The sequence below is a fragment of the Mycteria americana genome, chromosome 13 (genome assembly GCF_035582795.1).
Source record: "Mycteria americana isolate JAX WOST 10 ecotype Jacksonville Zoo and Gardens chromosome 13, USCA_MyAme_1.0, whole genome shotgun sequence".
Classification (NCBI taxonomy): domain Eukaryota; kingdom Metazoa; phylum Chordata; class Aves; order Ciconiiformes; family Ciconiidae; genus Mycteria; species Mycteria americana.
This window is the reverse complement of record NC_134377.1, coordinates 3,327,036-3,353,424: the sequence shown is the minus strand read 5'-3', so window position 1 is coordinate 3,353,424 and position 26,389 is coordinate 3,327,036. Positions and strand designations below refer to the sequence as shown.

The window sequence follows — 26,389 nt, the reverse complement described above, 5'->3', positions numbered from 1 at the left end:
CACACATGTTCCTACCGCCGAGCTGAATGTCAGAAAAGCAAAGGAGGAAAGCATCGGCCAGAAGGCCTTGTGCGCAACAGTGGCCCTTCTAGTCAGACAGGGTGTTTCTTCAAGGGACGCACGGGCTTTGGAGGACTCCTAAGGAGGATCCCAGGACTGCAAGCCCCGCTGCCAGCGGATGCTGCGGGGCGTGGGCACACCTGGGCTTGCAGAGCTCCTGAGCTCCGCAGCTCTCCTCAGCACCCAGCTCCAGCCCGCCTCCACCTGTTACCTGCCTCAGGCTGGCCGAGGCGGCTGCACAACCTTCTCCTGGGACACTGTCTCTGCCGCCGCCTCGCACCTCCTGCCTCAGCGCGGCTCTGGGCTGCCGAGGGCCAGGCCGAGGCCGGCCTCAGCCAGCTGCGGGCGGCTAAGCACCCTCGCAGGGTTATAAAAAGAGGAATTGGGAGGCAGCTTCAGCTGCTGAGGGGGAGCAGCTGCTGGGCTCTGGGGATGGCCGTGGCTCCGGCCGCCCGCCCACCTCCTGAGGGGACGGGGAGCCCTGAGGGGAGCGGCGCTGCCCGCCCACCGCCCCTGCAGAGCGGGGCGAGGGGGGGCCGGACCCCCCTCAGGGCGGTGGCTGGGCCGCGGAGGGCGGGAACGGCGCGCGCTCGGCCCCGCCCCGCGGAGGAGGGAGGGGAGGAGGAGGAGGTGGCGGCGGGAGCGCGCCTGGCTCCGCCGTGCCCGCGTCCCGTGCGGCCGCCATGTTGTTGTGGCTGTGAGAGGCGGCGGAGGCAGCCAGGAGCCCAGCGACCCCGGCCCAGGCAGGAGGCCGCGCCCCGGGAGGGGGTGTGGGGGCTCCGCGCCATGCCCTGCCCCGCGGTAAGAAGCCGGCGGGGGCGTCCGGGCTCGCCCGGCGTCTTGCGGGGGGGTGGGCCGGCCTGCCGGGCCGGGGCCTGGAGGAGGAGGGCGGCCGGGCTGTCAGCTGCGGGGCCGCGGGCCCGGCACGCCCCCTCGGCCCGCGGGGCGAGGGGCAGCGGTGGGGACCCGGCGCCGGCTTCCTCTGCTCCGCTCTGCTCGGCCGGGGCCGCCGCGGGAGGAGGCGGCGGGCTGAGGCGCTCGCCCGGCACCGCGGCCGGGGGTGGTGGCGGCCTCCTCCCCGGGCAGGCAGGGATGCCGTCCCGGGCGGCGGCGCGTCCATGGGCCTGCCGCGGGGTGACGGCGCGTCCCTTCGCTGTGGGGCTTGGGCTGCCGGGCGGCGCGGAGCGGCGAGGGTGGGCTCCCCGCCTGGCCGCCGCTGGTGGCCGTGGCCGGTGGGCCTCACCTGGCGCCAGCCTCCTCCCGCCCGTCCCGCGGGGGTGGCTGTCTCTCTGTTGCCCGCGAAGCTGAGCTGAGGGATCGCCTCATGCTGCTGGCAGCGGTGGTCCCGTGCTCGGTTTCTCCTGCTGCTTTGGCCGCGGTGTCAGTTGTGTTCAACTGCCCTTGTGCATGGGGCCAAAATTCCCATTCCTTTTATAAGTGGGACTTGTTAAGGTTTTTATTTTACGCAGTATTGGGGCTTTAATTGTGCCTCTTCCCGTGTTCCTTTTAACAGTCCTATTCTTTTGATGGGATCTGAGCAGATGTTGCCCTTCTCTGGTAAGTAGTGTTTTGCTGCCCCGTTCCCCCCAATATGGAGTTCAAGTTTTTGCATTGAAGTTGTTCCCTCTTCTGTTTGCTCTTTTAGGGAATGTTGTTTTATCAGCAGATGAGACCTCCTGTTCCTTTACCTCTTTCTGTACAGGAAACCGATTTCTTTCCTCTTCATGTGCACTTCCCTCACTGGGGGGAAGGCTGCGTATGAGCTTGTAGCTCTTGCAGACTTCAAGTCTGATAGTCATTCTTCTCCTGTGTGTTTCACCTGTTTGTTTTCTTGTGTGATGAGCCCATGTAACCATGTGCAATAAGGCTTTCTTTTAGAAGAAAAGAGCTTGTCTGTGAATCATGTCAGGTAGTGCTGAGTGTAGAGGTACAGCTTGGCTTTATGGTGAATATAAAGGTATACGCCTGGGTTTAAATACACCTGGGTGAGTCCATTGGGAAGGGACGGTAGTGTGACTGAAGGAACTATGGCAGGTTTCTTGTAATACCTGTCATGCTCTAAGCTTTAGTTAAAGAGCTGAGGTGCCTTTTGTCTGTTATTAAAGCATGTGCTGTAGTATTGGAAAATTAACTTTTTTGGTGGAGGTGAAGGAGTTTTTACGTAGGAGTGCTTGTAGATAACTTGAGGGGAGGAGGCTGACATCTGATATCTGCATTGCTTCAGCTGTTACTGATCACAGTGGTTTTGGAAGATAGAAAAAGTGCTTTCTTTCATAGTACAGGAAATACTGTGAACTGTAAGCATTGAAACTTTCTGCGGATAAGTAAAGGTGGGGCAGGGGATTATAAAATGCTTCAGTGACAAGTGTTTCTGTATGCCTGCTCTGGAGTTTGGGCAGAGGCAAATGTGCAGAAAGAATAACAATGAGCAGTGATGTGTTTTTGAGTGATTGCACTAAAAGGTGCTCTTGTCCTGCTTCAAATTATAGGAGTGATATATTGAGAATCAAGCTTAGTTCTCTTACTGGCAGTGTTATGGCTACTTATCTAGGATACTGTTAATATCCATTACATTAACTGTCTGCACTAGAAATTATTAAAATATCAATGTTAGCCTGCTTAAGTAATATGCATGCAACCCACAGATGATACCAAGGAATAGGTCAGCTTGATAAGCTCTCTTTTTTTTCTATAAAAATGGCCATCCACAGCTGGAGGAGATGGAAATGGAGCATTGCCAGGCTTCTGAAGATAGAGGAGATAAAATATTATCTCGGATCTCATTCCACCTACATGCAACCCAGGATGGTGGAAAGAAGTAGTTGTCAGTCTTTCAAGAGTAGGAGGAACGTGGCTATGCAGTACTTTGCTGGCAATTAACCTGTAAAAAAGGAGTAACTTAAGGAGAAGGGTATTGTTAGGCTGCTGGAGTAATGGGCAGAAGCCTGACAAGTCTGCTGTAGCAAGGAAGAAGGAATTGTCTTCATGGAGTGAATTGGAGGAACTGGGTTAGCATCCAGCACAAAGTTTGTGATCTTTTCACTTGCAGAGATCAAAGGGATGTGATGGCTGTTCCTGCTCTGGTAGTTTCCTACTGGGATGCGTAACTGGATATAATGAGATAGGACTCTTCTACTTTATCGGCAGTGTCTTCCAGAGCATGTGACTCCAAATAGTGCACTAGTGCTTATCAGATATTGTAAATTAGAATGAAAAGTCCAGATACTTAAATATGCACTTATTTCATAGTTGCTTTTATTGGCTGAATCACAGTAAATAAGTTATGTTTCATTCAAAATAAGCTTCTAAGTACTAAATTGTCTAAGCTGTAATGTGCAACTGTTCTGCATTTGCCTCTAGCTTGAGTAGCTGGTGGTGTAAAGATCTGCCTGTTACATCCCATATGGGTTTTAACTCTGAGAAATGAGCTTCATGATTTGTAATTCCACCCTTCTAGATATTGGTGCCATAACTTCCCAGTGCTGTTGGGAAAACTTTAGGAATATGCCTAGCACTCAATTGATGCTGTAATTCTTGTGAATTAACTGGATTGTTAAAAGGTAACTATTTCTTTATTTTCGTGGTGCTTCAAAATTTCAGGGTGATTAAGTGGGTTGCATGAAGGACCTAAAAGTGAAGTTAGTGCTAATTCAGGAATTTGAAATACTGGCTTTTTATTGAGGCTTGCTATGCCCAGTAAAGAACTGAAGACCTCAACTCCTAGTGCATTACAGCTTCCACCTTGGATGCATTAATCCTGAACAGTGCAGGATTTGCTGTATCCAGATGTGTATTGACTTGCATGCCTGTCAGCTTCTTGTGTCTGCTGCTTGTGGGATGGGCAAAAGTCACAAACTACAGCATGGTTCGGTGTCAACTGTCCTTATTCGGAACGTAGTTGATAACAAACAGCCAAGACTTTGTCCCTTTGCTTTGAGGTGAACAGTTGAGAAGGACTGACAGAATGTACTCGGTATCATAGAAATCTAATCGTAAGCTAGAGCATGAGTAGCCCAGACCTGTTCTTCCCCTCATCTGTTTAATAGTTTCTGGTAGTGGTGTAGAGGAGGTGAAGGCCAACTGGCTGTAGTGATTCTGGGATGTAATGTTTTATCCCATAAGGAAGGCCTCAAGTTGGTCTTTGCTGCCAGAGCTAGAGGGAAGAGCAGCCTGTAGTAGCAGGAAAGAAGTGTGGCATTATTTTGTTGAAACCAGTGGTATCTTCCGTCTCTAGTCTGTTATGAAGTGTCTGGATTGTGTTGCTCTGAGCTAATGGTGCTCTGTTTGCCTTCAGTAAGTAGCAATATGAGCCTAGAAGTGTGTTAAAACTGCAGCTCCACACCATGCGAAGTGAGCTGGGGAAGAAGAGCACCGCAGAAGGCTTTCTGTAATGTTAACTGAAATGGATAAGCTATTTCTGGAGTCATTGAAGTCCATCAAAAAGCACTGTTTTTAAAGGCTTAACTTAAAATACAGTTGCTGATACCTAACTTTGGTTCATCTTCTGAAACACCTCTGAGAATATTAATCTAAAGTTTAGAAAGCAGCAGTTGGTTTGACATGTGAATGTGACTGCAAGGAAAGCAGGTAACTGGAGGTATGCTCTGCAGGTCTTACTGGGGGGCAACTGAATACTGCTGAGGCATTGCTCCTCCTCATGGCCGTTAATGCTGAAAACAGTTGCAACAAAGTAAGCTTGGTATGATCCAGTTTGAAGTTTTTCTGAAATTTGTATGTGTGTATATATGCATGAGTGAAGCAACTAATGACATTGCAATAGCTATGATTTAGGTGGTGGAAGTCTTCCAAATTCTGATAAGGAAAAAAAAAAACCAACCCCAGAGCCTGAACACAGCTGCCTAAATAGGTGGTTCTTACCCTTCCTTGGGAGAGTTGGATTTCAGAAGACTTGAGGCTGGATGGCCTTTGTTAGGTGATATTGCAACTAAACTTGTACAAGCTGCTGTGTCGAGGTGTTACCACTTCTGAAAAAGTTAATACTTTGAACAAGATTCTAGTGGAACTTAATTTTAGAGAAATTAGTCTGTTATTTTTCCTCTTGACTAGGAAAGAAGCAAAAAGCTGTAAAGCAGCATTGATAGGATGTTTTGGGGGCAGACTGTTGTACTTGCTACTAGTCATGCCAGTAATGGAATGATAGCTTATAAAGTGTCCTCAATGACGCATGCTGCTAGATCCTAAGTAGTATTAAACCCCTTTTTTTGAGAAATTAAACAAAAATATTGAATTGCAAATACTTCAAAATATAACTTTTGCAGTTCAGTGTTAGTTGAAAGGGGACAGAACATCAGAAAAAACAAGCCTTAGAAGGCAAAACAAGTTGTCTTTTGCCTTGCTCAGCCCACCTTGCTGTCATTTTCAGTGTTCATTTTGATGGACTAACTAGCTACAACAAAAATGAAGTTGGTTATGCTGTTGACAGCTTTCATCTGAGATGTTCATCTAGCTGGTGCTTTTACTGACTTTTGTGGTATCAGTTCTTCGAGTTACTCTCCGGTGTGTAGCATGGTAGTGGCCAACTTCAGGATTTTCAGCTATTGTGTATTTTGTGACGCATTAGAACTGGTACTACCTGCGAAGCCTGAGCTTAGCATGGAAAATTGTCCTGTCACCAATGGAACTGGCTTGAAGCTAGAATGAAATCAGAAACTTGGTGTTAGTCTGTGGCTCCTTAGGAAGAGCTGGGTGTTTGGAAGGGCAGTCAGAGCAGACCACTGCCCTGACTGGGGGATGTTCTTGTAGCGAGAGCTGTGACAGGGCATGTTCAAATGTTTGAGCTTCTGAGACTGGATGGCAAGGCAGGCTGCCATGGGCCTCTGAACTTCCTGAACATGGCCTAGAAGACAGTGAATATCTGTGTAGGAAAGACTTGTTCTGGTAATTGAACTTTGATATTTTTTTAACTGTCTTCCTTCCTGTCATGTATATTGATCTAAAGCTGTATGTTCTGTGCTCCCTTCCATTTGATTTTAGTCCAACCACTCCCGCGTTTTCTGCGGAGTGACAATTTCCATAGAGTTGGATAGGACTTCTCTGCAGAGTCTCCTTTGGTGTGGTGGCTGGTGTGTACTTCTGGGGAGAGTAAGTGGAAGCCTCCAGCGTGAGGGGAGCTAGAAAGCTCTTCTGCTTCATGGGCAAGCACATGAATGTTAAACCTTTTACAGTACTGTCTTTTTTATCTTCTGGCAGAACTTTAAAATAAGAAGCTGTGATTGCATTTTAACTTGGTTACAGGAAGATTCAATTTAAATGTGCTTTTCTGCCTGCTGGATTAGGTCCCTCAGGTGGCTTGGGCTGACAAGCACACCTATTAGATCCTGTGAGGTAGAAGCAGGATTTAGGTACTTGGTTTCTTGAGCTGGGGCAGTTCTGCAGACATGTAGTAAACCCAAGGCCAAACATACTTAGGGAATGTTGGGTATCTTGAGCTGGGTTTTTTATATTGGCTTAATTTCAGAGCTAAAGTTATTCTTTATTGGTGCTATCTCTAGCAGATGTGCAGGATCTACCCTTTCAGGTCTTACTTTGTTTAGCCTTTACTGGGAAAAAGAATTGGAAAATACTTTTCACTTTAATCTTAGCTTCCTGCTTTTCAAGGAAACAACATTGTCAAAGTAACTTACTATCTGTATGTGCTTCTCTGATGCGGTGAGTACACTATCCCCATGGATAAGACTTCTACTAAATGCTCTCTTGTTTGTGGTCTTTCTCACCCTATTTTAAGAGCGTGGAAAGGCTTTCCCCAGGGAAAACCAGTGAAAAGTTATGCATCATGCTTTAACTGAGATTTCTGAAAACAAAATAACTTGAAATGGCCGTCTTTAGCTAGGGTGCCTGTCTGTATGATGAGGTCTCTTGTGCATGCAGGTCTGATAGTCTCTTTAAGTATTTTTGATTTTTTTCTGGTATTCTACAAGGATTAGTTCCTAGAATATATAGTCAGTATGGGGGAATTAATGCACTCTGAGTTGAATTTGTGGAGGAAGACTGCTGCACTGCCATAATCAAGTCTTTGTAGTTTTTCTTTCTAATACCAGAGATTTATGCACTGGTATAGACATTATTTATAGAAGCACTGTTAGAACAGTTTTCTGTTGCCCTTTTGTGGGCCTTCTCAGCTTTTGGACTAGAAACCAGGGCTATAATCAAAGCATTAATTCTGTAGTGTTACCTGAAAGGACCGAGCTTCAGGAAGAAATAAAAATAGTTTCTCTTTCCCTATGCCCTTAAAAGAAGGTTTTGACTCCTATATTGACTAGGAAGAGGCAGGCTCTTAACAGAATGAAACTGTTTTCTGTAGTGCTGCTTTCTCGCAGTGCCTGGGGGCAACTGCTCCCAGCCGCCTGTGTAAGGAGAGGATAGAAATGCCTGTCTGCATGCTGAAAGGCGTAGGTTGAAATTGAGTCTGTGAAGACAAGATGCACTTGGTTGGCTTTCCGACCACCCTTGGAGAGTGGAGTGAGGGCAGGGCTTGCCTGCAGGGTGTGTTGCTTTTGCAATCTCCCCGGCTTGGCCCTGTGAGCAGCCTTTTATGTAGGGGTGATGTGGATAACAAGCCTTCCGAGTCCTGTGAGTATGACTCCTCAGGTTCTCTGTGGTTTGACTGTTCTGCACAAGTAGGATTCTTATTTTTTTGGGGGGTTCTGTATAGCTGGTGGCAGGATTTCAGAAAATAGATGGAAAATCAGATCTTTCCTTGAGTCTTTGCATGTGGAGTTTAGCACCTCATAGGTCAAGGGTAGACTACTAGAATTTTTATTTCAGTTACTTAGTTTCTAGAAAGTGTAGTTGAAAGTGTTGAGTGAAACTGAAGGCTGAATTAAAGAAGTAGTAACAAAGACTGAGCACCCAGAGAGGTTAGGAACAATTTATTTGCACCTACTGTAACACTGGAACTGCTTATGACTGTGGAGTCTTAATACCTTTAACATCTTACAGTAGATGTTACATGGGTAAGGTAACTTTCAGTACTTTGGAAGTGAAGCCTCAGTCTTGTTCTACAGAATATGTTAGAATGATCCAGTCTACTAGTTGATCTAGTATTAAGCTCTGTCATATCACTCTTATGCTACCACTGTGGGCTTTCAAAATGAGTCATGGAAGTGGTTGCAGCTAGTTTTGGAACTGGTGGAAAGTGTTTCCCTGGAATTTCCTATCTGGTAGTTAGAAGGGAACCTGCAGGCTGACTCCCCTTGTTTCTGCAAGTAGATCAGGAAAGGGAGTAAGCTAGTTGCTGTGGCTGTCTGATTTCATCTCTTGTAGCCATAATTGACCTAAATGTGTACCTGTGAAAGCTTTACTTATTGCAGTGCTATCTGTAAGCTTGTAATTGCTATCATTGAAACGTAAGCCTGAGATAAAATGAGATGCTGTGAAGTTCTGCTGTTTGTAATTATACTGTTTGTTGCCTCCTTGATAGGGTGTTTGCTTGGAGACCTTTTCAGACCTAGTTCTGGATTTGTTGCAGCTGAAAACTGTCCTGTTTTACTGACCTCCAGCCCTCAATGTCTTCTCTAACTTTCAAAACTACTGTTATCAAAGCTGACTTTTACTGTTCTGTGGGTTCCCTGTAGGTTCAGGCTTTTAAAATACTTGTCTATCTCCTGACAAAGAACAGGTGATCCAAGATGAGAAGCTATGAGAAGAAAGCTCACTTGCCATATTGCAGAGCAACTTTGCTTGAAAATTAATGTGAGGACATAGCTTTATCCATTCTCCAGTCAAGAAAGCTTGCTATGGTCTGACTAGAGTAGAAACACCTTTTGTAAGTGTTGTGAGCTGATAGCTTTGCTTTTATTGTTCTATTTGAGTTTTCCTTATTTCCTTTTTTCACTTCTGAGAACAAATATGTTAGTGTAATGTAGGCATTGTTGAACTTTTGATCCAAGAAACCTGACTAAAGAGTCTAAGCAGATTGCATTTCTAGGTTATTTTGATTATTTTCCTCTAATAAATGGAAGCTGAAAGCAAGTGAAGTGTACTTAATGTAAATGTGCAAGTTTATTGCCTTTGCCTGCAGACCTTTTACTTCTTTCCATCTAAGCACTGTGCATGTTTTTTTAAGAGTGGGTAAGCTTTTCATCAAATTAATGACTAATCCTTATCAAACAAGTGTTCATCTTTACAATTAAGTGTTCCTGTTCTTTAATTGTATGGTGATTGGTGGACATACTAGTCATGAGTACATTTGAGAATTCAGGTTCTTAATTTTCTCTCACTGCTGGTAGCAGGAATTTGCTGTGAACAGGGCTTTATATTCTGGTTGGATACCCATTATAATTAAATTATCATCTTTGTCTATGTTCAGTGAACCTTTCTTTGAGTAACTTCCAAAAGAATGCACCTTTTTGCACTTCGGGAAAATCTGAACTCTCTGAGGAAAAAGGAGGAAGATGGAACAAGGTAAATATTTTGAGGTCCGCTAGGCTTTCCTTGTAGGTTTGGCTAATGGATTATGGTCAAGGCATAGTTGTTTTCTAATGCAAAATACAATAGCTTGCTTGTTTTCTTTTGCTGTGGACTGGAATCTTTTAATCCCTTCAGACTCAAGCATGAGTATCACATGATTTGGAGGTGTTTGGTTAGTGTACTTCACTGCTGCAGAGCATCCCTGTACATAACAGATGAGTAAATTTGGCCTGCAGAGAGAAGCCACATGGACATTTTCAGTTTTGGAGATCCTTATCTAAGTGTTTAATACTTTGTTGGGTCGTATTCTGGCAAAACCAAGGGGAAGCATCTGGTCAGACTTCTAAGTAAGGAGGTCAGATTTCTGCTCTAAAACTAGTTCATGATAAAAAGGACTACAGCTTCAATATACCGATAGTGTACCTATATGTTCAGTATATGTACAAATGCTCAAACCATGTGTTAGGGTATTCCTACGGGAACTTCCTCGCAGGACAACTGTGGTGGTACAGCTAATCACAGGTCCTTCTTTCAGAATCTGTGACCATAGGGGACATCAGTGGATCTATAGCTGTATAAGTAATACTCATAAACCCTTGTTAAAGTAAAAGAATAATAAATATTCATTAACAGATAATTTCAGAAAATAGTAGCTTCTTTTATGGCTGCATAATGGTACCAACATGCCTGGTCACTGTCATGCTCTTCCCCCCTTCAGTTCTGCAAGCTTTAGTAGCTGGAACCAAAATGTCTTCCACAGGTCAAACTGGAATTTTAGCTTTTAAATGACAGGCTGAATGCTGATACTTGATGAGGGTAACTGCTAAACACTGATCTAGTGAGAGGACTAGATGAGTATGTTGTTGGGTTTTCTAAAATGCTGAAATATGGTAATGAACTGAAGGATGGTAAAAAAACCTCCAATGATTTAGAAGATGCTGATCTTGACTCTTGGTGCTGCTTTTTCAGAGTTTGGCATGTTAAGCACAAGATCACTGTTGCTTTGCTTAGAGTAGCTTCAGTAACTGATTCTGCCAGGAGCTGAAGCCTGCTTCTTCCCAAGCTGTTTCACTTGCATTGAAAGAAATGCAGAAATAATTGGGGAGCTCTAGTCCTGGTGGCTCTATACTTAGCTCATTACTCCAGGCAAATTATCTTTTGCTTCTCAAGTGTTGACTGATAGGCTGGTTTAAGAGCTGTCTAGCTTTCAATTGCTAGGTCATTCTAACTCCTCTGCAATATTTTTATCACATAGGCACTTCTTACTATGAACTCGTGAAAGGCTGGTGATAACCTAACAGTGGAAGGGTTTAAGGATGGGAATTCTTTAGTAATTCACTGAGGGGAAAAAAACAATGCCAAACCTGCTGTTGTAATCAACTTGGAGTAGGAAGCAATCTTGAAACCTGCTTGATATGATGCTTACCTGCAGAGAGTGGTTAGGTTCATTACTGTCACTGTGCTGGGTGGGTGTGGCGTTCATGTGGAGGACTCAGCCTGGGGAGTTGTGGACAAAGGATGGAAGGATTTTGCTTGATTTGACAAGTGTAAGATTGGTATAACAAGGACAATAAGAGGTATTTCTTGCTTTCATTTTTTAAGACTAGTTTTTTAATAAGGTGTTTGTATAATGTACAAGTTTAGGTGCTCCTGTCCTTTCTGAGGGTCACACCCAGAGAGCAGTCCTATTAAAATTAATAGTGCTATTGCATCATTCCTTAGACCGCCATGTTCTCATTCAGCACTAAGGTATGAAGACTTTTCCTCTTGCATAAGACAACTTGATTTGTTCTGGTTGGGGAAGAAACAGTTTGGCAGGCTCACTGAAGAGTAAGTTGCATGCTGCTGTGCCCTGTAGCTTATTTTTCTAAACATTACTATTTCAAGTTATTTGTCCAGCTTTCTAGACTGTCTTAGCGGTATGTACAACTGCCTGAGACTAGACCACTGCTCACATAGAGGTGGGGATTATCTGGCCAGCCCTTGCTGAATGCAGTTCCTTTACTGCTTCTAGCATACTTCTTGCTCCTAGACCCAAATTGTTTGGCATTCAAATTGGAGGCCTACTAGGGCAAAGCCTCATGTACTTGAACATATTTCAAGGGCCCCAAAATTGCAATATGACTTAATCTACCTTGTCTCCTTTCAATTTCTAAGTATTTATAACAACTGTTAGGGGTTTTTCTGGTTCCTCTAACAAAATTCAGTCTCTAGTCTCATCATCAAACACTTGCTACCATGTGTTGATCCTAGCAGCCCAAGCAGTGTACTGGTTAAGAAATCATCTTTCTAAAAATATGCTGCAGATTCAGTAATATTTGTTATTGAGCTAAACTGACTTCACTTACCAAAGGCAAGGAGTGATAAGTTAAAACATGCCTTGTCAAAAGGAATTGGTCTTAAATGACTTTTATCATGAAAAGGGCAAGAAGGGACTTAAGTTTTTTGTGCAAGAATTACCATATTAGAAGCAAGCAGGTGGGCTGGGGAGAATCCAGTTAAGCTTACAGTTTAAAGAAAGGCCTAATGCCAAAAAACCCCTCCAAAAACTAGTTTATGTGCTTAAACTCCACAACTTTTATATTGACTCTTGCCAAGACAATTAAAGAATTCCTAGAGCTAGTTTGAATTTCCAGACTGGGTTTGGAGCATGGTAGCTGCTTCTGCAGGTGCAGAGAATACTCAAGTCTGTTTAGGTAGGTTGGTGAGTTCTTGGTGGCTTTATTGCTGGAAAGATTTTTTTAGGAGTCTAAAGATGTTGCTGTGAAGCATGTTTGTGGTGCAGTTGCAGATGTAGCCAGCTGGGATTTTTTACTGCTTGTAAAAGGTCAGCTTTTGAACTTGCATGAATTGATGAACAGTAAACTTTAAACCAGTGTTGTAGCACCTGTTTTCTAGAACTTCAAGCCTCCTGTTTGACTCTGGAAAACTTAGGAGGAAGAATAGGGCCCCTGTGTGGGGTTGGTGTTCTTAAGATCTGCTTAACTATTTGTAGCTAACTAAAATGCAGAAGTTGAAGGAGTGCCCTAGCCAATTGCCCTGGCCAATTCAGAGAAGGCTTGTTCAGCTGGATGAAGATCAATTGTGGTAAAACAACTCGGTGCATCCATCATGTTTGCAAAAGAAAACACAATCAGTGCTGTATTTCAATAGCAATTAGTCAGGCTTTGCCATTGTATTCTCCCCTAGGTGACTTTATGCTAAGTATTGTTGAAAGTCTTGACTTAGCAGAGTTTGTACATGTTGAAACAAATATGATGGCTTGAAACTTGTCTGAAGAATCTGCTGCTTGTTAGCTGACTTCTGCAGAGCTGCTTTACCTGTAACCCCTCAAAAATCATGCTGATGACTTGGTTACTTTGATTTTTTTTTTAATAACACTTTAATGAGAGCTCAAAGAGTTTAAACTACATACTGATAGTTTATTGCATATAAGAATGTGGAAGAGAAAGTCGTGACTCTTCCTGTGAAGCTGGGAATCCATAGATCGTGCTGTGTGCATGACAGCTCAGCCTCTACATGGAATTCAGAGCAACTCTGCCATCTTACAAAAAGATTGTTGCCTGCTGCTGCTCTGTTCCTCCAACATAGAGCTTTTGTAACCTTTAAACTCTAAGTATAGAATAGGAATTTATCTTGTTAAAACCTGCGTTTATTTAAAGAGTTAGCTCCTACTTAGTCACCTATGTACTACATCTCTAGATCTCAGTTATTTAAATACCAAGGTGTGTGTCACTCAACTTACTGGGTAGGTAAGTTTGTCCTTTAACAGAAAGAAGTCTGTGACCTACAGCAAACAGCTGTGCTGATCTAATTACACCTTTTTCATTCTTCAGTTTTGTTTATGTACAGTGTTGAACTTCTAAATTAGGATTTAGGAGTTGGTCTGCAGTGAGTTTTTACCTGTGAAATCCTGAAGATCTGTCCAAATACTTCTGAGATGAAGAGTGTCTAACTTCAGCTTTATCTTGGAAGTGATGTATTTTATATTGTATCTGATGTCAATTTTACAGGCTTTCTTTTTAGGGAGGAATAGAGAAAAGTCCTTACTAATGTCTATCTAAACAAAATAAGCTGGGGGAATACTATAACATACTGGGTATGTGGGATATCTTAAAAATGAAGTGCTTGATGATGAAGTAGGTTGAATGGAAGGGTCTGAAGGCTTCAGTTCTGAAGTAAGGAATGAGTCTTCTAATTTCTCCAGTTAGGTTTGCCCTACTTTCAAGCCTCACTGAATTTTTGAAGGGAGAAGTAGCAGATTTTTTTTGTGTAAAACAGTAGGCTTGAATTATATCCTTTCTTAGTGTTTTGAGGTAGCTTGGTATAAAGTTTTCACAGAAATGTTGTTCATCCTGAGCTGGTGGAATGGGAGTTAAGGTGAGTTAAGTTCATCACCACTCAAATGTGGTTCTTTCTCTTCCTTCCAGTATTTTAACTCCTTGTCACAAGTGACACAGTGTTCCTTGCAGACAGATTTGAGGCAGAAATCTGCAACTTAACCTTTGTTTGTGTTGCGTCAGCCCATTGCATCTTCGGAGTTTAGCTTGCGGTCTTAGTGCCGTGTTCACTGTGACTAGACTGATAGACTCCAAAGGGTTGTTTTTTTTAATACAGTGCTCCTAGACCAGGATTGCTGCAAGTAAAGCATTTAACAAGTGCTTCTGCAGTGCTTTATTTTGCTTCGGTAGGTAAAATGGTCCCTATCCTAAAGTTGCTGGCTTACAACAGCCTTCACTAGATTGAGTGCTGCTAGGATGCTGTAGTCTAGGATAGGTACAGAGTAATTGGGCTGCTTTGCAGACCATGCGACCCTGGAGCTAAGGATACTGTCTGCCTTACGGCAGTGGGGTGTTGGGCTGAACTTTTGGTACAGGAAGGCCTAAATGCTGAAAGGGTAGCCATTACTACTGATTTCAAATTTTCCCTCAAAAATGCAACCCCTGAAACTGTCCCACATCTCAAACTGAGTTTGAAAGGGTCACCTGCAGAACACACAGCTCTCCTAGGGTTTGCCTCTGCTGCTGTCTGGCACTGGGTTGTGTACCTGTGGCACTACTTGAGTTGTACTTGAGATTTATGCAGGAAGTGGAAGCAGATGCATTCCTTTTTCTCAGAACTATTTTATTAATTTTTAACTGAAACAGTTGACTTGCTGGTTTTTGTTTAGTATTTGTGGTAAGATTTGATATGTTACTTGATAAATGCTCATGTGTTTTCCACAGATAAAATGTGCTTAGTCCTTGTGGGTTATGGAGTAGTGGGTTATTGGGTTTGTGGATGTTAAGGTGGCTATGTATTTAACTCAAGAGTGAGAACTAATGCACTGAAACTTCATACTAGAAAGTTATTCAGTAACTCTGTTTTTGTCACTGAGCTGCAAAAAATAATGCTGGTGAACTCAGCAAGGTTAAATTGAAAAATGTACAAAACAAATGTGTGTGCTTCAGAGCTTGTTCCTAGAGGTAATAAAGCCTTCATTGGTAACTGTACTCAAGCAGGTATTCCTCCTGGTTCTAACAAGACTTAAAAATGTTATTGATGTTGTTTAATACTTACAGAGTTAGGACCTCTAGCTCTTATTTATCAGGTTTTATTTTATCTTGACTATAAGCAAAATGATCACCTGTCAGCTTACTATAATGCTGAAAAGGCATGATTTGCTTCAAACTTCTTACAAGGAAAACAGAACATATGCGTTGCTGTGTTTGCTCTGGTGTAAGTTGCTTCAGAGTTTTGGCAGATCTCTTCCATTAGATCGCGTAGCAGTCTGAGGTAGAAGCTAGTCTGCTAGCACACTTAATCTATTTCTGATTTGTCAAGACCTCAAGAGTAGAAACAAAAAGCACTTTGTCCTGGCTATTCTGAGGAAGACTGACACTTGAATCGCTCTTTCTAGTTGTCTATTCACTCATTGTCTTAGCATGCTGCTCCTGCTGAGTGAAGCGCATTGGTTTGTAGAAGTCACTTCCACTGTCTAAGTTCAAAGGCTTTCATCTATAGGTTGAACATCTCATACTAGCAATTTCAAATGAGGTACTTGTTTGAACAGTTCCAAGTTCAACCTCATCAGCATATGTCAGTGAAACTTCTCTGGTGACTGGTAGCCCTTCTGTAAAATAAGGCTGTGCCAGGGCTGAATCTTACTGCTACCTTCCATAAAATCATTGATGCTGTATCTCCTTTCTCAGTCGAATGAGAGAAGGGTATGACTGAAGGTGCTTGATCCAGTGCAGAAGAAGCTCTAGAGAACCAGAGTTCTCTGAGTATCTCTGGGGTTTTGGTGGACTCTCCAGAGAAACATTCATGCTTATTTATGCTTTATTGCCGAGAGAGTTGAAGTCTGACAGAATATCCTGGAAATACTGCATCCAGGTTCTAGTTCTTTTCTTATATGTTATGATAAACCTTTCTTCATCGCATGTCTAGACACAGTAAAAAGTCTGAGTCTTTACCTCGCTGTATAATTTTCATGTGGCCATTTTCTGAAGCTCTAATCATCAGGGCTTTAAATTTCTCATGCATATTAGAGCTATGTGAGAATTTCCCTGACACTTGCAGGCAATCATGAAGTATTCAGTTTATCTTTAAGTAGTTGAGCTTGGTTTCCTACTGTTTATTTCATGCTTTTCAGGTTTCTGTTTGCATTGACCTTAGTTAAGCAATAATAATTAACTCAAAGCATTGAACTGATGAGTTCTCATATTGGGAGAACAAACCAATAACCATAATGCAATAAGCATTATTGCAACTTCCTGGTAATGAAAATTCCAGTAGTGGAATACTTGATTTAATTTTTAAGCTTTGAGAAAGTAGTGGTGGTGATAGAACAACGTTATAACTGACTCTCACTTAGGCAGCTACTTAATGCTAGCAAAAAGCTTGGGGTGTGTAGGAAGAATTGTTGCGGCTTTACAGCTGTTGAGGATAACAGCTCTTTGTTGTGTGAGTACAGGGAATGTCCAGTGAGCTGCTCGTCCTTTGTGTTTGAACACCAAAGAATGCAGTGTGCACTGATGCTTCCACAGACAGTCCAGATCACGTTTACTTCCTTCTAGTGAGTCTGTCTAGATGTTTTTAAGCTAGAAACTGCAGAGTTAAGGACACTTGGATGTTGCTGTCCTGTCCTCCCACCAAACTGAATCAAGTGTGGTCTGTCTCCTGAAGTGGGTGTCCAAAATAGGTAAGAACTGCTCACTAGGTGATAGAATGTGGGCCTTTTAAAAAGAGACAAGGTCAGACACAAAATCTGGCTTTAGGTGAGAAGAACCTTACTTTGGGTCTGTAGGGCAGTTTTTGGGTACAGGTGGTGTGGACATGGCACTAAGGATGCTTCCAGTAAAGATTAACCTCTCTTGGCTGCAGATGACTTTGGCAGTTTGCTTGGCATGAAAGCTTGGTTAACCAACACTGCTGTAGAAACAGTATAGATACAGCCTCTTAAGACCCCACTGAAAAGTTCTGAAGAACTTTGTTTTGATGTCTTATGTAAGGACAGACAGCTCTGACTCAATGGGGAACATAAGCATGTGATTAAACTTAAAGCAGTATCACTGTACAAGTCATAATTGTTAAGGCTTCCAGCCTCACAAATGAGGGCATCAGTTCTATCCCATTATCCCCTTAAATTGCATACTGTCTCAAAAACTTGTTTCTTACCTCACTCTGTATTATTGTGCTTACCTTTAGGCACAGGTTTCCAGCTCTGTAGGCTGAAGTTCAGCTGTATGCTCTGCTGATCAGCTGATGGGTGGATGGGCACTACCTGCTGGGTAAGCACCTCAAGGCTTGGCAGTAAGTGCCTGTGGGGAGATGATGACTCAGAAGCTCAGGCAGCACCTGCACACAGATGCTCTTCACATGCAGGGAGATGCTGTTCACTGGCAACCAGTTCAGAAGCTTCTAGTATAATAGAAACTTGCCCCAAAGCGAACTTTTGATAGTTTATCTTACTGAATTTTCTAGCAATTTTACAGGTACTGCCATGGGATGAGTATTGTCTCTTAAATATAGGTATTTTGAGCAATTATTGAAGACTTTAAGATGAATGCTTATAGAACAGTAGTGGTTTTAGAGTCCAGGATACCTTAATGGCATTATGGAAGCTAGCTATCGTATTAACAGAACCATTCTAAATATACTTCAGCATTGCATTCTTGACAGAGTAATTGTGACGCCAGGACTTGAATATGAATACATCTTGCATGTGCACTCTCATGTGAGAATGACAGAACAGCACATGCTAGGCTTGAAGGTAGTGTTTCTTTCAGTATGGTTTGGAGTATGGTACAATTATTCTTTGCTTTTGAAGTGTTATGCAAACTCAGTAATGGCTGGCTGTTCAGAAGTGACTGCAGCTGCAGGTTATGGGAAAATCTGACTCCAAAAGAGAACGCATCTCAGTTTCTGCAGTCCATGTAGAGAAGGCTGCCTGCAAAGCTTGTGTTGGGTTCTTTCATTGGGTATGACATGTGAGGAAGACGGTTCTGTTTTTCCATCTGCATGAGAAGTCCGTCTTCTAGCTTTGGTCTCCCAGGCTTTCTGGTTTTTTTCCTTTTACTTAGGTTTTTAGCTTGCTTGTGTACTAGTTTATTCCTCATCAGTCAAGTTGTTATAGGGGAATATCTGGTAAGTAATACTTGCAACCTTCTGTAATGGATTGGTATGAACCGTTCAAATGTCTGCTGCTTTCTTGTCTCTGAGCTTGCTCCTGACTGTGTAATTTAAAGAAAGTACAGGGTTGTTCTAGACAGGAAGGAACATGTATCCCAAGAGTCAAACTATCTGAAGGGCACTGCCTAGCATAGCTGTCCTGATATCAGTGAGGAGGGACTTTCAGTAAACTGTCATCTCTCTAAACATGGTCTTAAACTGCCTGGTCTCCTTGACAGAACTAGACAGTCTTGAACATACAAACTCTTCAGGCAATCTAAAGTTTTTTTTTTTTATTGCAGGCAAATGTCTTGATGACCTGAAGGAGGACTTTGGTAGGCTGAGGAAGTTTTTCTTGCTGTTGTCCTCCTTGCTACCCATACTAGCAGGAGATGAGTGTGTTTTCACAGGGGACTGAACATCTACTTGAAGTCATAAGGCATGAGGTTCTATAGTGAAAAGCATTAGTGTAACTAAAAGTGGAAGCGAGGTAGCCTTGAATGCCAGAAGACAGGCTTGCCAATGACTGATGAAAGGTCTATACCTCACTTCAGACTTCTCTTTGAGTGTCTTGGGTTTCTGATGGAGTTCAATAGGCAGGTTGACTTAGGTAGTACCAGAGACAGGTGGTAACTTGGAGTGGGGTTGACACTCTGTAAAAGCGGAGGTAAGGCAAGAAGAAAATTTGCAGAGCTGACATGCTGTTACTGCATTGATTTCCATACCTGCACAAGGCCTATGTGTTAAATGTATGCTGCTAAAAACCTCCCCCTCCTGTCCTCCCTTCTGTGGAAGCAAAATGACAGGCTTCAGTTCCTCACTCCTGCTGCTTTAATTCTTCCTAAGGCTGCTATCAGAGTAGCTTTGCTTCATGCTCTGGCAGCCGTGCTTGAGCTGTCAGTACAGTCTGCAAGCCTTTCACTATGAACACCACTGGTGTAGCAGTTGATTGAGCAGTGGAAGCCTGAGTAAGTATCACTGGCTGGTTCTCAAGTCTGACATCATATCCAAGAATTAGATGGCCCTCTTTCACCATGGGGGTAATGAAATAATTCCTACTGTGTTATTCATTAACTCACATTTCATTTGATGGCTCCTAAGAGGATAATGAGTATGTTAGAGGTGAACTTGCATAAGACTTCTGACATCCTTTTGATAAGATAAACAAGAGTTAAAGCTATGGCAGACAAAGTTTAAGCATGGCAGTGATGCCTCACTGAGGCAGGTGGCATGTGCTGTATTACATTAGTGACTTTAAAATTAATTTAATGGCTTTTTCTTTAATGGCTTAAAGAAAATAGCCTGCATCTAAAGTTGTTGGGGAAATAACTAGTGCCCAAAGCCAGCTGAAGGTCTGTCTTAGTGTGGTGGCTGCACCTGATTGAAGGGCTGTACAGGAAGGTGATGCTCAGCCCCGCATTGCAGTGCTTCTGGGTGGGTGTGGGAGCCCAACAAGTAAATTGGGGGACCTGCAACAATGAAAGCATATGGAGGGAAAAGCATCTTGGTGAAGGACAGCTGCTCCTGATTTGTGTAAAAAATTTTGGTACAAGAGCCTGTTGAACCTTTTTGGGTTTCTAGTTTTAGCATTAATGTAGCTTGAGCATGTGTAAAATTTGAATATCCCTTACATGTTAGTGTCATGCACTCTTTCCTCATGTACACAGCTTTGTCATATGCTACTCTGCAAGGAAACTTTAAAGGGGAGAAAGATTACCTTATTTGCAAAGGGATTTTCACTATGTCCAAAATAATAAAACTGGACAACTCTACCCCTAGCATTAGGGCTGCCCATTTTAAAGGAGGCTAGGGGAATTAGGGACATTGACTCATTTTGGCTCTAATGCAAGTCCTTCGTGACCTGGGCTTCCTAATGAATGTGGCTGTTGATCAAGCTACCACACCAAATGTGAGTACTGTTCTCTTCTGAAGGCTTGCCAGGGAGTTCATCTCCCTCCAGAAGAGGTTTATCTGTGCAGTGCAATTGAGCCAATAAACTAATATAATCAGAATAAGCTGTTTGTGGAAGGAATGATGATTGGATATCCAAATGCATAACAAACTGTCTGAGCTTTTGACTGTTGCTGTGAATGCACTGGCATCTGTAGTTCATCCCCACAGGTAATAACTGAGAATTTTAAGGAGAGGCTGCAATAGCCTTGGACATCTGAAGAAATCCAGAACTTCCAGGTGGCCCAATAAGATCTTAAATTACCTGGTATTTGTAGAAGCACTGGGTGAGGGAATAGCGACTTTATCTGGGAAGAAGTTCTGGTGGTGGTCTGGTGAGTCAGGTGGCTGCCATCCTACAGAACTAAATGTGTCCCTGCCCTGTTGTGGATTGTGGTGCTGGCCAGTAAGTTACTGGAAACTTTTACAGGTGTGTGTAGAATTATGGTTTTGGTGTTAAATATACAACTCCAGGCCTGAGTACTCATCTCTGCAGCTCAGGCCCCCAGCTAGTGGAGTTGCATTTCCCAAATACAGAGCAGAATACTATAAAAATTGGGAGTATTTGAAGAACTAGACTTTAGACATCTGTTCTGGGTACCAAAACTAGAAGATCCTTCTGATGCCTTGAACTCTTACTATGCTTAGTTTTTCAACCTTTTAAAAATACATTACTACCACTTAACAACATGGGACAGGGTGAAAACTGTGGTAAGCACTGTGGATCTTTAGCAGAAGAGGTGCTATAAAATGAGCAGTGTAGAAAAGATTGACTTGATTCAGAACTCAATACTGACTACAAGGTTTAATAAAAATTAATATAATGGAAAGTTCTGGGTTCAGGGAGTGTTGTCCACCTAGTGCACTGAGTGAGGATGGGGGTTTATGGGAAGGAAAGGATGGAGAAGGGAATTATGGATCATACATATTCCAAGAGAAGCTGAACTGAAGCTTCACAGGTGATCATACAGCTTGTATTTCCTAATGTGTAATTCTTCACTCCATGCTCCATTTTCAGATGCAATTACAAGTTGATTTCTGTGGCATGTATGAGTAGTGAAAATATCTGCTGTGTCATTAATACATGAGTTTCAGGCTGTCAGCTATGCCTCCCTTGTTTACTTTATTGTGCAACTACCTGTAACAACCTTAACTCCTAGTCCAAAAATCCATCACCAAAGCATGCCTGCCCTGTCAAGGATCTCTTCCCTTACAGCAGCATTTACACACCAGTGCTCTGACTTCTTGAGCGGTTGTATGTAAAGTAGTAAAATACCAACACAGGCCATTGTTTCTTACCTGTTATTGGAAGATCTGTTTTTCCAGCACCCATGGTAATGGTAACTGGAAAGAAGAACATCTTCAGTCTGTTAAGCTTTAAGTTGTTCAGAATGAACACAGAAGTTTAGCTGTAAGTGCTGCTTCATGGATTTAATTGGTTATTCTGGAAGCCTCTACTGTCAGGGAAGACTTTCCAAACAGTTCTGTCAGCTGGACCTGAAACTGATGCAGAGATGTTGTATTTCCAAGCTAATGACACAGATGTGGTACTTTTATTAAAACATACATACCTTGGGGCCTTGTACTGGGTTGACAGATTAATTTAAGCTTGTCAAGTAAGTTTTCCTACATCAAGATGTAATCTTTCATCCATGAAAGGCATTTGGCCATTTTTTGGCATTTGAGTCTAGATGTACAAAACTGTATGCAAGCCTTTTCAGAAATACAAGGCCTGAATACTGAGGTTGTTCCTCCAGCGTGCTGTTGTTTATCTAAATTGCAAATGCTTTTTCACCTCAGCTCTGAGCATTTGCTTCTAGATTTGTCTTCATGTGTGGATTTTACACCAACTGCATAACCTCTTGAAATAAAGGTTTGCAATAAGTGGGGTAGACTTAGTATTCTGAACATTCTTACCCTTGTTGTTCTCCCTGTTTTTACTCAGTGTGAAGGCTTCCTTTGCCTTTGACTATTTTTCTGAACTTGGTTTAAGATTCCAACCTTAATATTGGAACAGCTTGTCTAGAAAGAATATGCTTGGAGATATTAAACCTTGACAGGACAAGTCTTTAAGCGGCTTGATCTAATTGGAACTTTGTCAAGTAGGGGCTTGCACTAGCTGATGTTCAGTTGTCCCATTCAACCCAAATTGTTCTGAATTTTTTTGCATGTGTATCTCTCCTGGTTCTTTATACTTTCCCATTTGGACTTAAAGGGGCAGAAGTAACTTCTGCTTTTTGTAATTTGATATTGAATCTTGTTCCTGTGACTGGTAGCAGCACAGAAATCTCTGGTGTTGAATTTGAGTCTCTTTCAGAAGGAATACTTTCTGTGAAGTTCTGTCCTCCTGGACCTGATGGCAAGCTTTACTGCAGGCAGCTTTGCTTTTATAGTTACGGGAAGGAAAGGCATTCCTGTCCTTTTTTGGTTTGGACTTTGACCAAGGTTGACACCTCATAAGATCTTTAAGGAGATCCTTGAGTACCTGAGCAAACTGAGTTTCTCAGTATTGTGTTCATTCATTGTCAGCAGCTTCATCCTGCTTACGTGTCATGAAAGAAGATGTTGTCAGTTGAGGTCAGGGTTTTTTGCCACTTAATTTCATAAGGAGCAAAGCAGTAAATTAGGACCCAAAACTCGAGTATGAAACCTCTTATTGCTCCTTATTTATGTTGTATCTACTTTTTTTCCAAAACTTCCCTGATTTACTTTTTGAATCTAAGCAAATGCAACTTGAGTATTTTAGCCTCGTGGGTTTAAGATGGATATCTCCAAGTTCATGTTCAGTAAGTACAGACTTGCTTTTGCTACTAAGTTGGTTACCAGAGGGTACTTCAAATTGAGGGATAAAGAATAAAAATAGACTAATGTAGTTGATTTTACTTAATTTTTACTGTGAAATGCTACTTCTGTGCATTTAATGGAAGCTTGACATCTGCAAGTCACAGGTAAGAATTAAGTGTTACAAATGTGTAACTTGCGCTATTTTCATATCTTTAAGCAAGCCTGTGGACTAATATGTGCATGTTCTTGCATGTCTCTATAAAATACAACTTGAAGGGGACACTAAATTTACTGTAAGGATGGCTATAAGTCTTTTATATTTCTTTAAAGGAAGATTAAGTCTTGCTGGCTGACAACTATTCAAATGCAAAACAAAATTGAAGTGAATAACTGAAGTTTCCTGTATACTGATGTACATCTTTTGAGATCTGGGATTAAACCATTTAATGAAAATTACTTTACCTGATGCATCAATAACCAAATTAGCTGTTGAACTGCACTCACTTCTGTAGGAGTGCCTGTGGGAAAGATGTGGATGCATTGTGTTTAGGTAACTTGCTGAAGAGCCCAAACTTTTTGTTTCTTTAAATTGATGATTTCTCTTAATTACAACCAAGTCTTTTCTAGTAAATGAGGTTTGTTTTGAGTCACACAGGGAAGGAGTGAATGTTCTCTAAAGGATAAAACACTTAAATGGCTTCACACCTCTTATGTTCTTTGTAGTATTAGTGTTATTCCTTCTCAGGGTTTGTTATATCTGCCAATATGAATGAGTTTCCCTGGGGAAAATAAGTGAGAGAGGTTTTAAGTCAGGGTTTGCCTGACTTGAATGAATCCACACTAAACCAAATTTTGGGGAAAAGCGTGTTCTGGATAGTCCCATTAGAGTTCACCAGGACATAAGTGTCTATATACAGGCAAACGCATTCCCACAACAATTCAACACTAGAAACAAAGGTTGCTGTAGATTAAGTGCTTCTAGTGTTGAATTGTTGTGGGAATGCATTTGCCTCTACGTACAGACACTTGTTACTATCTTGCATTACTAATTTGTCATGCTTTTTTTTAAAGGGCATTTAGTATAAAATATGATACTGGAGTAATACCTCTTTTTGGTAAAAACTAATCAACTATACAGAACTTGGTGTGGGTTGATCTAAGTGAGCAGGTAGGAAATCCAGACCGAAATCTTCCTGTTCCCTAGAGAAACTCATTCCTGTTCATTGGTCTAGCCATTGAAATGGTGATTTCAAAGGGGATGTGGTTACCATACAGAATTGATTCCTTTTTCCAAATAAGGCAAATGTCTGCTGGTGCCCTCCTAAGGAAGCTTGAACATTTAGGTCAATGGATTTTTAACTGTTTAACTAAATATGGGAGTGGGGAGGGGAAACTGTCTGTGGCTAGTAAATATTAACTGGGGATATGTCAAACCTTGTTTCACTAGCAGAGTTGCAATCTATTGCAGAATTTAATTCTAACTGAAGCTCAGTGTTTTGATATACACAGGTGCTTTGAAAACAACCACAAAACCTTCTTTGGTGCCTCTCTGAAATGCCTAAATATGTTTAACTTTGGCTTCATGCTGTTCAGTTTTTTAGAATAAGCATATTCTGTTAATCCAAGTAAATTCTTTCCTGGCTTTGAATGTCTGTGCAACTTCAGAGTAAACTGACAAGCTTGTGGACTTCCAGTAATATGGAAGTTGTTACACAGAGAAAAGATTTTAGGGAGTTGTCATGACTGAACCCATCCTTCCTGGCTAGTCTGGAAACATGATGTTAGAAATCATAATTGTTCTTGCCTTTGATGCATTCAAGATTTGAACAAGATGGTTGCATAGCGTACTACCTTGGTTTAGTAGCTGGAGGGCTACTGGATGTAAAAAATAAGCTTAAATTTACATAATAGAGCCAACTGGTTCTAAAACACCACTGTTGAGCCTTTAGAGGAATAAATTTTGCAGTTTGACAAAATTAACTAGTCTATTTGAAGACCTCTTTACTTAATGATAGATACTCATAATATATGTAATCGATCTTCAAAACTAGTTACCAAAATTGAAACGCATTAGGACTACAAAATTGAAACACATTAAGGCTAGCTTCAAATTTCTTTAGGTGATCTTAAGAGATGCAAGACTACCTGCTCTGCCTCATGCCTCCCACATCAAAGGGCATGTACAAATGCTGTTTAAATCCCTGGTATTTGATTAGGCTCTCAAGCGAGATAGTCTCGGCTGTTCAGAGCTCCTCACTGTAGTTCGATATGCAGATAGCTCTGTCCTTTTCCTGCATGTTTGTAGGACCCTTTTTAAGGCTATTGTTCTTTGCTTGCCTTTTATTTTGGTTGTGGAGTCCCATCTCCAGGTCTTACTTAAGTGCAACTTGCAAATGGAAAGTAGTATTTTGCTGGTTACATTTCCTGCTTCTGAAAGTAACTGGCTTTCCACAAATGGAGAAAGATGGGAATAAACAACTCTTAATATTTGGAAGGTATTGAAGTGATTTAACTACAGGAGAAAAGGTATTTGCTCTTCTGCTTCTCCTAGCTTTAGTGAATTGAATCAGCTGACCAAAGGGGGACATCAAGTAGCAGGTTTCTTGGAGGCAGTGTGCTGGTAGATTAGCCAAACCAGTTGGATTGTCCCTTGTGGTCTAAATATAGGCAGCCTCCTTAATTGGGGAAGGCATCCGAGTGCTGTGACATGTTAACACATGTAGGGAGCCTAAGCTCTGCGCTGCTGTGCCTAGCTGAAGGGCAATGCTAGTGTGAGTCTTCTCTCCTGCTGTAGAAAACTTGACTGGTAACAGAGCATACTGTTGAAAGTTTGGAGAAGTTGAAGTTGGAAATGGATTGATGCAATAACCTGTTTGTCCTAGTCTGGAAGGGGTTAGCTGCTCCAATGTAAGGAAGGCAGTAACCTGTTCTAGTAAGTCACGTGTGTGGCTTTAAACTGGAACTTGCTGTCTAAATAGGAGCAGCAGAAAATTCCTTATACTCACTGAAGCTGCTAATGTTTCCTTACCTAGCTCTTGCTGGTCTCCTTGTCATGCACAAGCAGACATGGTTTTATCTCTTCATAATTTGACTTTTGCCTTACAGTATTTACACATATTAAGTGGCTGGTTGAATAGTGAGTTCTGATGCCTTGGCAGTCTTGCGGATGATGCCCAAACAAGTAGTTGGACTGCTCTCTGGAAAACAGCTGTTCATGATCCTAGAAAAGCTAGCCTAATTCTTTATGAACTCCTGAAATGTGAAATTTAGGTGGTCAGTTCATAAAAAGGGGTCTCTTGTGACTAAAAGCTGGCACTCTACCTGGGCCAGCTCTTGGAATATGGTTACTTGGTTCACTTGTGTTACCAGGGTTGTTTTGCGTGTACCAATAAAGAAATACCTGAACTCAGTGCTTTTCTTGTATTGAATTAACTTGCTATTTTATACTGTAAGTAAACGGTACTACTAATGCTGTGATCAAACATACTTATCCCCTTCCATGGTTGGTTGGAAG

General features: G+C 42.2%; 1 protein-coding gene across 7 annotated transcripts in view; it reads left to right on the top strand.

The window, feature by feature from the left end:
• The first annotated feature begins 699 nt into the window (after positions 1 to 699).
• MTMR3 (myotubularin related protein 3) overlaps positions 700 to 26,389 on the top strand; it is an 82,690-nt gene continuing 57,000 nt past the window's right edge. For 4 of the 7 annotated variants that reach the window (XM_075515742.1, XM_075515745.1, XM_075515744.1 and 1 more), the window contains exons 1-2: positions 700 to 861; positions 1,574 to 1,617. The gene's annotated coding sequence lies outside the window, so the exon portion shown is untranslated. Of the gene's footprint in view, positions 862 to 1,573; positions 1,618 to 17,178; positions 17,262 to 26,389 lie in introns of all 7 variants that reach the window. The other 3 variants (XM_075515740.1, XM_075515743.1, XM_075515741.1) reach the window with 3 other exon arrangements.